The following is a 15,346-nucleotide window of genomic DNA, read 5'->3' as shown; positions in this document are numbered from 1 at the left end:
CGATAGTTTTGTGACACGACACAACATACCTTAAATATCTGCGACATGGGGTATTCACAAACGATCTATAATCAAGCGAAGGAACAATGTGAATATCGAATCTGAATCTTCTGACTCGAAAAAAAAAACATTCAGCTTTTAAACCACTTGAGAAGTATGGTTCGAACCTTGAACAAGACGGCACGACCATGAGGTACGACGGTACGACACTTGACTTACTGATGGCCCGGTAATCAAACTCAAAGAGTCAAACCGTCGAGCTCAGAGATCGCAGCTTGGTGTGCACGGATCGTAACGTCGTGCTCAAGGGTCGCAAGCGTCGTTCTCGAAGGTGGTACCGTCGTGCTCAAGAATCGTACCGTCTTGCTCAGGAATCGTACCGTCGACCTCAAGAGTAGTACCGTCGTGCTCAAGAGTAGTACCGTCGTGCTCAAGAATCATATCGTCATGCTCAAGGATCGTACCGCCGTGCTCAAGGATCGTACCATCGTGCTCAAAAGCTTGACAGTCCCACGCGCTCAACACACACACACACACACACACACACACACACACACACACACACACACAACTGCTTATGATAAATGATAGCATATGAGAATGTAGGTCAGCTTAAATGCAGCTAGTACCGTAATCGTGTGTTCACCTCACGTCTTAAGATACGACTCCCGTGGATACGTAGCAGCTTTGTAATTACAAATACAAGCATGAAAATAATGGGAGAGCTATTGTCCTCCGTGCGGCGTAACACGAGCCGCACGATTAGGAGAGACGGGGTAATTATGAGAGCGTGGAAAAGGGAGGGGACATGTGGCGCGAAGTAATTAAAAAAGAAAAAAAAAATAGTCGGGCGGACGAAAGCCTACATCGATGCGTTACGTGCAAAAAAAAAAAGTGACGACTACATGGGAGAGAGCTTGGTGAAGACGATCTATGAGAGCACAGCCCAAGGTGCTGGGAAGAGAGAGAGAGAGAGAGAGAGAGAGAGAGAGAGAGAGAGAGAGAGAGAGAGAGAGAGAGAGAGAGAGAGAGAGAGAGAGAGAATGGATGATCACGACACACGTGGAGGGGGGGGGGGCAACTTGGCACAATGGTGGATCCCTGCGCGACGACTCCCGCCGCTGTGGCTATATGTCACAAGCCTGACGCAGGAAAGCAGGCAGGCTGGGGCATTCCCGACGCTCACGACTTTGGCGGCGAAGGACACCACACGCTGCCGCGCAAGTACAACGTCTCCAGGAGACACCCCCTGATACGCAGGCGTATGGACCTCGACGCTAACGCAAGTAAGGCTGACGCTCACGTTAGAAGGAATTATACGCTGAAGCGTAAGGACTTGACCAAGACGCGTTAGAACAATCATTGTCGCGTTAGAACAACAATCCGACGCTAAAGCGTAAAGAACCAGGGCTCACTACACACTGTTGACATAGAGGAACGTAAGACGCAAACCTGACGCTCAAAGCGCACGAAGCAAATCATTCTTCGGGCGGCCGATGTTCAATACTACGAGAGAGAAAAATCTGAGTCTGCACAATTCATATCACAAGAAACCACGAACCTATAATGATAAAGGTAATATTCCTATGCCCTCAACCCTCCCCGTCAGGAGGGGAGATGTCTTACCCTACATTTCTTACACCTTCTTCCCAGTTATTACAACGGCGTGCCATTCCTTCATCCCCGGGATCGATGAACCCCACCCAGCCATAGTTATGGTGGAGGCCAGTACCGTGCGTTCCACCAGTACCCCTACACCTGCGTTTTCTTTTATCTTGCTCTTTATAGGCCTTCGGTATACCGCTGCGTTTTCTTTATTTAGTTTTAGGCCTTTATTTAATACCCAGGCGTTCTCTTTCTATAACTTTAGGCATTCATTAAGATTTCAAATATTCATAATAAACAGAAAACGTTATTCTTTTTTTTCTGTTTCTGAACTATGCGAGTGCACGGCTTCGTGATTCTATCCAACTTGATTCATGCATAGTTTATCAAAGAGCTGGCTGGCCAACCCCAGTAATCATATTCTTATCTTCATTTGTAATCTTTGTGATTAACTCTACGGGAATGTACCCCGTCACTTCACTGCCACGCGCCCTACAAAAGGTCTACAATTACTTAGTAATGTTGGTATTTTTAATCAACGCGTCATTCGTTAGAAATTTAACATTTTTCTATTCTTCATTGTCCAAGCTCAAGTCATGGACAGAAGGCATTAAGACCCAATTTAGAATAACTGAAGAGGATGAAAGACAAAGAGGGACAGAGAGAGGAGAAAAAAAAAAAACACTTCTTTCACACGGAGTGGAAATTCTACCCTTTAAAAAGGGGGCAATTCGCAGTTATTAAGGAAAACCTGAAGGTGTGTGTGTGGGGGGGGAGGGGTGAATTCTACCAAAGCTTCTCGGTGTAAGGAAAGAAATATATCACAACGACCCACACTATAACACACCCCGTACAAGGACGGTTGCGATTACAGTTCACCTCATCGTTCAGTTATGAGGTATATAAAAATACGCTAGTCTTAACGGCACGTACGTCTGGCAAGCCTACGAACGTAAGTGAACGAAACGTATGGGAAGTTGGCATGAGATTACATTGAAGAATTAAAAGAAATATCAAGAGCAAGGAAACTAGCGACGATGTAAAAGCATACACAAAACATGTACAAATGGTCGCTTGAAAATATTTTAGCAAAGATTTTGTTTCATCTCATTTTCGATGAAAGTAATTTTTTCTAGGGGGGAACAGGTCAACTATAAGGGGTACTAAGAAAAAGAAAGAAAAATCACAAACATTTGTCAAACATCATTAGTATACATAAAAATAAATGCTCATCACAGACATTAAAATGTACTTCCCACGTATTTCCTGCGTGTCATAGAAGGCGAGTAAAAGGGGAAGGAGCGGGAGGTTGTAAATCCTCCCCTCGTTTTTAATTTTTCCATAAGAAGGAACAGAGAAGGGGGCCAAGTGAGGATTTTCCCTCTTAGGCTCAGACCCCTGTTCTTAACACTACCTCGCTAACGCGAAAAATGGCAAATATGTGTGAAAAAAAATATTTATACATGTATATATATTCATAATAATATTTTTCACAAGTAACCATCACCGTTACTTAACCTCTCAAGCTCACAAAAACATTACAAATTTCTAACCGTCCGTGTCCCTTGAAAAATGCTCTGTACAATCTAAACTTCTAAACACTGGCTAGTTGTCTACTGAGCTCTTAAACACTATAGTTAAAGACTCGGGCCACAGACCAGGCTAATGTACTTAGGGATCGTACCACTGTACTCGAGAAGGAATAAGGAAAACCGTGAGGCTGGGGGATATACGTCAGACGTGGAGACCCCGCCAACCCCGCGCTACCAATCAACGGTCCGATGATGGCATAAACCTGTCACATTCTGCCCTCTGGCCCCTGGCTGGCGTGTTTAGTTGTGTCGCAAGGAAAAGACAAAAATATGACCGCTAAGGCGAACCTGAACAGACAAATGAGACGGACGGACACATGGACGCCAGGGAGACTGCATCAGGCTAGCGATGTGGTGGCCAGCGCAGCACTGTATATGATGTGCGACATATCTCATAACTTTATTCCACACGTCGAGAGATGTGAATGTCAGGATGAAAATAATGAACGGAAAAAAAATGCATGTGGCGTGATAGCAAATGAGAAAAAGCTGGAATCTGATGTTTTAGCAGAGACAGAACTTTAATAAAACATAATATCTGAGCTAATTTGTCCAGAAGGACACACGATGGCAAGGAGAAAAGACGGAGGAGGAGAGGGACTGGTCGTGTTAACAAGGGAAAGCCTTTAAGTTTCAGGAAATACAGGAAGATGGCCCAGCTAAACAATACATGGTAAGATCAAATACAGGAGAGAAATACAAGAAGATACAGGAAGATGGCCTAGCTAAACAATACATGGTAAGATCAAATACAGGAGAGAAATACATGATGGTCTTATCTATATAATCATCCATAAAATTGCAGAGAACCAGAACGACTATACGAAGATGAGAATGATGGAGTCATCCAGATGGTACGTGAAACACTCCCTCCTCAGGGATGGTGAGACGGTGAGTCGTCATAAAAAAAAAGACCATCATGAAAAGAGACAAGAATGATGGTCGACTTGACCTCAACCTTTAAGTTCTCAAACCAGCATGACGATGTTAACGGCGAACAGCTCTGCGAACAATGCAAAGACAGAACATCCAGAGGCCGTAACATGAAATCAAACAATAAACTTGCTGGAAAAGACGCGATGAATTACTTTTATGCCGTAAGAGTGGTGGATGGAAGGAACAACCTGGATGATTTGAAAGTTGAACGACATTTGAGAAATTTCCAGCGATGGGTTGGAGCCCTTGGAGGAGTACAGAACTTCCTCGAACCCCTGGAGTACAGAACTCACTCTCCGTCCATAATTACATACACACAAGTATACTCAAGTGTAACGCGACGCTGCAGTGTCACGGACAAATACAGACTCCCGTAGGAAGAATACCAATATATTCCAGTGACGAAATGACACCCAAATTTATGTCACCTGTTTCCATTCTCCCAGTCCTCACGCTACTACACTGCTATTGGTGTGCGTTCAGGAAAGCCTACTCTTAGTGTATCAGTGGCCCCAAATTCATCCACCGGAGTAACACTGCCATGTCTTTCCTCCCCATTATGAAAACAATCCTAGTATCCAGCAAAAAAAAAAATCATATTTTTGTGATGGCGAGACATAAAACCAAACAAAAAAAGTGCTCATAATCCTTTCTGCTTACTGTGGGAAGTATAGACAAAAACACGCGCCATCTGGACGGGTCTTGCGCACAGCTGCTCTACATATCCCCCCAGCTCCCCCAAGCCTGTCACATATCTCAGACGTACTCTAAAAGTTCCGTACTAAAATGGGATAATCGAGGGCGGGCGGGGTCCATACCGCGTGACCTTGAGTGCCCAAACAGGAAGAGGTGTAACTGTTGGCCCTACAGCCCCACCTGCATGTGTCATAAATTTCCCTACTACACCTGTTGCAGTAGTCTGTATGTATATATATATATATATATATATATATATATATATATATATATAGTCCTCAACTAAACCAGTTTTCATCTACGAAGCTTGATCACATGAATTCGACAGGGGTTTCAATGTCTTGCGACGCCCGTCCTCGCCCCCCTCCCCCAGCCTCCTCCTCTTGCACACGGGATGGCGTAATCTGATTAAGACGATAAATTTACGCCCGTGGTGAGAGAGGTGGCGTTGATAACAGGTGTTTCAAGAGACCCCAGAGAGAGCGATCACTCATCGGTATGATTTCCGATTACCTGTACCTGCATCATACCATCGGCCTTACCTCGTTAGACGGTCGGCAGCGCTGTTCTCACCAAGGACCTGCCGTGGGAAAGCGCAAGCCTCTCCATAGCTGCTTCACTTCGGCGACACTGCACGCTTACCTCAGAGATATATTACACTGTGTAGGTTCCCCCCCGACAGTGCGCATGCCTGGAAGAAAACGGTACACAGTATGAGTAAATTCTGGTTTAATTCAGATGCTTTCATACCTTACACAACATCAGGAATCAGTAAGTTCGATACCACCGGAAAAAGCTGATGGTATGATATGTATAATTACTCTTTGTCTAGCAATCACGTGATCGCCAGCACACGGGCCGCACGTTCAGTGCCATTTTATTGAAACGTTATATTTCCCTGACCAGGTTCAGAATTTTCTCCTCTGTAACCTTGTAACGTGTAAAGATTTTCCCCTATCGTGCCCTCGGCTCCTGGGGGGAAGAAAAAAAAAGTAAATAACAGATTCTTCTGCATGCTTAAAGTCAGCAAGCACAGAGACGTCTACAAACAGACGCGTACGGAGACAGGTACGAAGACAGACTGCAAAAGGATAAATAGACAGAGAGACAGGTACGTAGCCAGACTTCAAAAGCAGACACAGAAAGAGAAAGACAGGTTCATAGAAAGAGAGAGACAGGTTCATAGCCAGAATGCAAAAGCAGAACCAGACAAAGAGACAGGTACGTAGCCAGACAAAGAGACAGGAACGTAGACAGACTGAAAAAAGGAGAGACAAACAGACAGTCAGACAAAACACATGTGTGTATTTCTAAACCATAAGCAGAGAAGGGAGGAAGAGTCAACGAACAACAGACTAGGCCAAACAAAAATCAGCAATTCAAACATGTCTGAGGGAAGACCCCTGCCGGTTGTCAGTCATACCATGTATAAGACCCCTGTTGACTCCCGACATGCCTTACCTGGTCCAGCAGGTTCTTTGAGGATGCGAGTGGCAAGACTGGTCAACACAAACAACGCTCCCCCGCTCTCCCACCCAGTCCTGCAACAGCTGTCTTCCAACGAACACACACACACACACACACACACACACATAGAAATGTTCTTCGAGAAATGAAGGCACAGAACAACTGGACGATATTACACTATATTAAGCAAGAAGCGTGTCAAGAAATATGTGAAAAAATTCTTTTAGATTATGATTGGTCGATGGATCAAAATAATAGCACTGAAGACATGATTAATGCAGACAGTCCACAGAAATTCAATTTAGACATCATCTTTACTACTACTACATACTAATAATGATAATATCATTATTATCATTATCATTATTATCATTATTATTATCATTATCATTATTACATTAATCTGAGACGTAAAACCAGGATATGAAACTGCGACCCCGTCCAGGTGACGAGGTGGTTATGAACAATTTTCATGATTGATGACGGGAAAGAAGTTTGGGAGTTTGAAGAATTTCGGAGGGGGTGGGCTGGGACGGTTCCTGGGAGTGTTGACTGGAGGGACGGGGTCCTGGTAGCTGGAAGAATTTGTTGAAAGGGGTTCCAGTCAACACTTCCTTCCCTGGAACCCTAAGACATACCCCTCCCACGACCCGACCCGCCAGTAACCAATAAAGTTATCAAGTAGCTTTATCTCCTGTCATCTGGACCTAAACCCCATCAAACTTCAGTCTCGACCTAACCCCCATCAACCTTCAGTCTCATTTAATCAATTAACAGAGAGTCTGAAGATGTTTCTGAAAACTTCCAAAATGGCAGTAAGAACACTCAATCCGTTTTTCTTAAATGGACTTTCATATTCGCAGCCATCGCTCAAAAATATAAATAAAAAAAGAGGAAATAATCACTCGAAAAATCCCTTTCATTATCTCCGGGACTGATAGATAAAGCTCTAATCTGTCTAACAGGCGAATTAACGAGAGGCTACCTCGTTAACGTCTCTTCAGTTGTTTATCTATAACTAGAGAGGTTTGCCTCGTAACTTGCCGCTAACTAAGAGTTTCACTCTGTGTGTGTGTGTGTGTGTGTGTGTGTGTGTGTACGAAGCAGAAATACATTATGATGGCTACGGAGAACATTCATCACATACTCTGGCAGTTCAGTACTTCAAAGAAAAATATTCAGGAGAAGAGCCACTCAGCGCAGAATCATTATTATTAAGATTTATCACACAATGCACCGGGTACGCCGTAGATCAAGTGTTCGTCTACCGTGTTGTTTACTCTGTGGTCAAAACGGTACTACCCTTAAGCATGACAAGCATGACCCCCTTAGGCAAGACAGCCTGACCTCTGACCAAAAAAAAAACTCCGAGGGGCCACTCAATACGCAATGGGGGGGTCGTCATTCCTCACGGTCGTGCGTCGTGCTCAAGGGTCCTGTCGTCGTACTCAAGGGGGTTGATATATGTTTAACAATTTGTCGCACGATAAGACCGGCACATTCGTCCATCCCACGACGAAGACCTGTGTTAACAGAACAGAAAGTCTGGACTGGCAAGAACACCCTTCCCAGAAAATGAAAAAACACACACAAAAAAAGTACCAGACGCAACACACACACACACACACACACACACACACACACACATACACACACACACACACACACACACACACACACACATGCGTGCACTTGCGTTATTACGCATCAAGCCGCGCCGCCTAACCTCACTAAATTAGATGGGTGCCCCATGCCAAATTGTAGGGAGCGTCGGCCGAACATCTAACATATCACGGTTACACATAACATTCTCCCGTGATGTTATTCCTGGTTTTTGTGTGACCCACAGCTATTCACCCATATCCAGAATCTCCCATACAACACTCGGGTTACCATGGCAACGAGGGGAACACCACGGTCGGACCTAGGCTTGGTGAACGTGTAAACTCAACCCTGGCGACAAGTCAGTTCGACACCCTTGTGCGCTGACGACCTGGACGGACCTGCTTGCAGCAATGCGAAACGCCGAGGTATGGTAGCCTAAAAGGTTACATATATTATAAACAAATCCCGCAGCTAACATAACATGACCTCTGACATCCACAAATATCATGTACACCAAATATTTATGCTGCGCGATGGACTCAAAACTAGGAATTTCAATGCCCACACTCGGGTCTCCATTATGTCATAAACCGTCGTGTGTCTGTTTTTAAAGGTGTTTCCGTGGCACTTGATCTAATATAGGCTAACTGGGCCTCTTAATTACTCGTCTGATGAAGCTAAGAACAACTCATGTACCAATTGAGGTAATAATGCCAAACAGCACCACGTTTGGGGAAGTAAGCTGCCATCCCGCATTTCAGTGCTACTCTAAGCTGCTCAAAGCTTGAATACCCTCAGAAGTCCTCGGCACAACGTACTTGACATCAACCGACTTCGGAGTATTTCACGCAATAAAGATAATATTGCTTTGGGTGGAATATTACCAAAAACAAAACTAATCCCACTGTTGGAGTAGGAAGAGTAAGTCGACCAAGCACGTCCCCCGCCGGATCTCTGGAAGACCACGGTGAAAATGGCTAAACATAGCGGGGTGGAAAATATAAATCGACTTCTCGCTCTTCCCAACACCATCGTTTACTTCTGCTACGCAAGCACAGCTACCAGAGCTTCGGGAACGCTTTTACCGGCCGTAAGGTAAAGCTAGACACTTAAGGTAACCCCAGAAATAGAAGACTGATAAACTGTTACGCATAACGGAGAAAAAGAGAACAAGGCATTCGTTCGGTCGTCTTAAGATTGTTGGAACTGATCACACGATGCGATCTTACCTAAACAACTATAAACCAGAGACCCCCTAAAAAGTCAAACTGCCTAAATATAGATCCATGATGCGAAATTATTTGTATATCTACCACGGTGCTGCCACTCATTTCATGTTTTCAAGGGAAATACAGCTGCTTTCTCCACATGATATACAGAGCTTCAGAATCGATGGTTCAAAACCGCTCGTAAGCAGTTGCACACACGACGGAAGACACAGGAAGGAAGAGGCTGCCAGACTAACATGCAGAAGTGGGGTGTGCATGACGACTACTGAAGTCTGGTAGCCTATTATAGCCCAGGGCGGCTGGCCCACCCGTGCCAACATTCAGGAAATGGCTTCAGGCACAATCTTCGTGGCCAGGGGGTCTTGGGGGGCTGCCTAAGTCCCGGTCCATTCTTGAGGAAGATCTTAGTCGTGGCTTTCCGACTGATTCCCCTCACCCCCCGCCAAGTAGTGATCTGTGCGAAATTTGATACAGAAGATGTGATATTGCGAATTCGCACTTCCTGGCCGCTGAGTTCCGACTCCAAGCTCCGAATCACACACTCCATGGTTACCTCTTACGTACGCGGTAAAGTCATTCCTCTTCTTAACCGTTAGTGTTTGTGTGTCACATCTCTTTCTCGAGACTAAACAAGTGACGGAACGCAGATATATTACAACACCTTCCACTAAAGCCTCCGTTAAAGCACCATTTAATATAACATTCTTCATATTCCACATTTACGTACATTATTAGCCGGAGGTTCGGTTTCATCAACACAGCTGACTGATAAAATGCGTGGAGCTAGCGTCTCCATTTGCGTCCTCGCCGCTGTATGTCAAGGTATTTAATTCATAATATATTGCTACGACTGATTCAAGACAAAATGGAATTCCTTCTTTAATAGTTTTAAGACAAAACTGCGTTTTTTCCTTCATAGCTTTACTGCAAAAATGCGTTCCTTTTATTTATTAGGGTTTCCCTAAAGGACCTTAAACTATTTATAGATGCCAGACCAAACACCAGTGATTTTAACTAGAATGATTTAAAGCCGGACGTACTTAAAAGACGAAATATATCACGCACCTTTCCCGTCGCTGAATCATATGATCTAAACGATTTTAATTTTCCTGTTTTACAGCTGAGACCGCAGTAAAACACATCAGACTGAATTAATATAAATTCATATTCACACACACACACACACACACACACACACACACACACACACACACACACACACACACATATATATATATATATATATATATATATATATATATATATATATATATATATATATATATATATATATATATATATATTGCCGATGTTACGGGACTCCGTCTGCATGGGGTTGCTTGCATTATTGGGAGTAAACTCTCGTCAAAAGAACTCACCACTCCAAAGGAGTCCATCAGTTTCCATGCCACTGAAAGTAACGCAGCCTTGGGCTGCAGAGGCATCTGAAGATAACACCATGACCTTTTCTCAGAAGGGGTCCAATGGACAATCAGAAATAAGTAAAGACAAATAATACAGGTGTTGTTATTTCACGACAATGCCTTGAACCATAACGAAACCTGCCATACCAACAGTTAAGTAATCAAATCACACTCATCTTTAGCATCAATACCGATGATACCAAGATCAAGTATATCTTATAATTTACTGATAACATAAAATAAAAAAAAAAAGCTACGCACGCCATAAGTATAAACGAGATTGTACAAAATTAAATATTTGCAAGTTACCAGTAATAACATGGCGGTTACCATCCACATATATTTTCTTTTCCCCAAATGATCCCCATCGTTTGTGACATCACATGAAGAGTATCATCATCTGGTATTATGAAATGGGATATCATCCCTGGGACATACTGTCGTTTCACTAACGGTTCATCCGGGGGGGGGGACCACCCGTCCCACGGGATCCACCATCCGGGCACTTTGTCTCCACCATTGATGGATGTACGATAACTGCGTGAGGCTTACGGTACTCCAGCCCAGTCCCGCATCTTCACGCATATATTTTCTTTTGCGACCTGCTTTTGGTGTCCAATACTAGACAAAGATTTGGCTTAATGTGTGTGTGTGTGTGTGTGTGTGTGTGTGTGTGTGGAGACAGAGATAGAATACCGGGCCAAGACGTGGAACGTAACAGCCACTGTAGTAACTAACCCCCCCCCCCCGAAGGTGCTCAAGAATATCTCACCGAGTATTGGGAAGTGTTAGTCACGGCGGCGCAGTGCATCAGCACTACAGCAGCTGTCAACTTCTCCTCCCTGGTCCAGATTGCAAACTTTTCTTTGAACTTAATAAACCCAAGAGCTGCTAGCAGGCACTGTCCACAAAAAAGCACACTCTCCATCTCACGCGTAACGCTAGACAACACATAGCATACGACTCTACTCAACTAAATTTACCTGTGGCGAGCGTTACGAGTTAGCTCAGCCTGTTAGCAAAATCTAATAAAAGGCGACTAAAAGGGGAGGGAGCAGGGGGCTGGAAATCCTCCCCTCCAGTTTTTACTTTTCCAAAAGATGAAACAGAGAAGGGGGCCAAGTGAGGATATTCCCTCTTTGGCTCAGTCCTCTGTTCTTAACGCTACATCGCTAATGAGGGAAATGGCGAATATGTATGTATGAATATCGGAAGCGGAGAACTAGAAATCCTTCTCTCATGTATTACTTTCCAAAAGAGGAATAGACGAAGGAGTCGGTCAAGTTTTTCCTCTAAAACTCAGTCATCCGTTCTTGACGCTACCTCGCTTACACGGCAAAAAAGCAAACATGCATGGAAAAAAGTGTGTGTGTGTGTGTGTGTGTGTGTGTGTGTGTGTGTGTGTGCTTACCATTTGTTTATTACGAGGAGAGTTTTACACTTGTGTTGCCCCGTCTCTTAACCTTGTATATGTGCCATACATTTAATCTTACGTGCGAATACAAATATCCAAACCCCAGACTAAGCCAGGTGTGTGCGTGTGTGCGTTATCAGACTCAGCCTGCCTGTGAGGCCGTATCAACATTTGTTGATGAATGGGAGTAACGCTTCGTCGAAGATCTTTTCATTCCGAAAGGAGTCCGTCGTTTCCCTGCTACTGTAAGTTCCGCAGTCTAAGAGCTGCAGGAACTCCAGAAACAGAAGCCCTTAACAACAGTACCCTTCAAAAAAAAAGTACTCCTAAGGAAATCTATCTATCTATCTATCTATCTATCTATCTATCTATATATGTATGAAATATATATATTTATTTGGGTTGCAAATGGTGACAATAAGAATAACTTTTACATCACATTGTTTAGTGGGATTAAGAATACTTCCCACGTATTCCCTGCGTGTCGTAGAAGGCGACTAAAAGGGGAGGGAGCGGGGGGCTGGGAATCCTCCCCTCTCGTTTTTTTTTTTTTTTCATTTTCCAAAAGAAGGAACAGAGGGGGCCAGGTGAGGATATTCCAAAAAAGGCCCAGTCCTCTGTTCTTAACGCTACCTCGCTAACGCGGGAAATGGCGAATAGTTTAAAAGAAAAGAAAGATATATATATATATATATATATATATATATATATATATATATATATATATATATATATATATATATATATATATATATATATATATATATATAACCTGCAAGTTAAACTGGAATTTTGGTGTTACCTGTTTTCTGTAGTGTTATATTGTTATCTAAGACACCTTTTGTCTTATAGACACAGTCCCGCTAACTTCCGCTCGTTTAGTCATTCACATGCAAATAATATAAAAGACGTAAGGAAATGGTAATGCCATACGACCCTATCTCTCGCCCTCCCCCAGTGCTGGGAGTTGACAGAAAAGTATTCATTCCTGCTCTACATTCCTCTCGTTATGGCCTGTGGGAACAACAGTTTTCCCTCCATTATACTTCACCACTGACAATCTTGAGCACTTGATGCGTTAACTAAACCTGTATACAAAGTGCCTGCAAGTAAGAATCATATTGTTAATACCACCGTAATCCCCATACACTTAAAACCCGAGTTAGAGAATCAGAAACGTTCACAAGACGATTTTGATTAGCAGACGGCGCCGCTACATGGAGGATAATAGTATTCTTGGCCGGAGCGACCCTGACTATAGTTCACTTTATGGGCGGGAGATGGCAGAGTCAACAGGATTGATTATTGGAGAGATACGTCGATTCCACGAGATCTAAATATTTATGAGAGGTATCCCATCTTTAAAATTCCTTCCATTTTCATATAAATGGTACAAAGGTAATATTGTAATTATTCTGGCAGACTTACAGACACAAAGTACAGTCACTGATATATTTTATTGCATGAGACAGAAAGAACATAAACGATGCAAAGGTTCTGAGGCCGCATGATCGAAGGAGACTGTAAATTAAAGGATACTATAAGTATTGAAAAATGCAACTATAGTAAGGCTTTCTCCTCACTCTTACCATTCTTACTTGCAACTGAATGACAAAATCTACCCAGTATCTAGCATTATCATACAACTTTCATAATAACCTCAATAATCTCAACATGACAAATCAGATACTTTCATAATCAAAAGAATCGTCAATACGTACATGTCCATGAGCCAATTCATAACCTGACATTTGCCTTTGATCACCCGACCCTTGCCACAAATGATCGCATTTCTATCCGCCTAATCCTCTTCGATATATATCAACTGACTTATATTTCTCTATTGTGTCTCCCCTGATGATGTGATTATTACACGAAAGTGCACTTGGGAACTTATCGTGTTTCATTATCCCCGTGGACTCAGGTATGTGTATATATATATATATATATATATATATATATATATATATATATATATATATATATATATATATATATATATAACACCAACATTTGTTCATCCCTGTACCCATGAAGATGTGAATCATCACTAAAGCCCTTGCATCTTCGTGTTCCATTTGTCTTTGCGGTTTCCAGCAAGTGGTCAGTGTACCCCTTGGAAAATAAAGGGAACAAGCTACAGAGATAGCCAATGATGAAGCATATCATTGTTTATGGTATCATTGTTAATAATAAACTAAGCTTTTGCAACGTAACTTACCATCATGATGCAGCACCTGAGAAGAGCCCGGGACGTCTTGTCCCCCCTCCTTCCTTATTTTTCCTCCTACGAAACTCCCTAAAGCCCTTCAACAAACCCCTTCCATACCCTAACTCCTAAAACCTTTCCCTCCTGTCAAATATTACGTGATATTTATGGCTTAGTCTGAACACACCTTTCATCGCCACATAATTAAATAAATAAACTTAAACACTAAACACGGTAGGGACAATGATACATATAACAATAACAATAATAATAATAATAATAATAATAATAATAATAATAATAATAATGATAATAATAATAACGCTAATAATGATAATACTAATACTAATACTAATAATAATAATAATAATAATAATAATGATAATAATAACTAATAGGTAATGGTTATCGTTCGGTACATAAGGCAAAGAATGCGATCCGGTTATTCTAGAACATTCCATTCACACTTTTCGGCACATTAACCAATTGGCTTCAATTACACAGAGTGAGGACATACGGCGGGCCACAAGTTATGTCCTTCCTCTCTACTGACCTCTGTTAATTATTTGTATTGTAAATAATCAGAGTATACGTAATCTTTTTTTTTAATAAGGCCCAATTCTAAAAATCGCTTGAATCAAGGCCCGTGACCTACCATTGTTTCACCGTCTACGACCCCATAAGGATATTTCTCATGTCACAGGGTATGACCTACCATGTTTTACTAGTACCTTCCATTCCGTGTCATGTTTCGCCAGTTTTCATCCCAGAATGAAAATATGTTTTACCAAATAATTTACTCTTGGCTTGTTACTACCATTTCTGGACCGATAGCAGAGCATCGACCCAAGAAAATACAAAAATGCGTATTCATACCCAATCAGTTTCAGTAAAACATACAATGGTATATATTCTCAGACTTGCTAACCTTCAGAAATTCCACTGAATGTGGTAACGAATCCATGAGAACCAAATCTAAAGAGCTTCAAAGAGGAGAAAACAGCACAGTACGATCTTCTCAAACACCTCAATTCCCGGGTCTCTGTTGACGGTGACAACAAAAACTTTAATGTGGCGATTATGTAAACAGTTGTTATTTTATAATTCATCAACAGGTAAAATAGAATTATTCACTATTTGTTTCCTTTTTGTTGTTTTTCTATTTTCTT

This window comes from Panulirus ornatus, chromosome 5, assembly GCF_036320965.1.
Source record: "Panulirus ornatus isolate Po-2019 chromosome 5, ASM3632096v1, whole genome shotgun sequence".
In the NCBI taxonomy this organism is placed as follows: domain Eukaryota; kingdom Metazoa; phylum Arthropoda; class Malacostraca; order Decapoda; family Palinuridae; genus Panulirus; species Panulirus ornatus.
Note: the sequence above shows the minus strand (reverse complement) of the source record.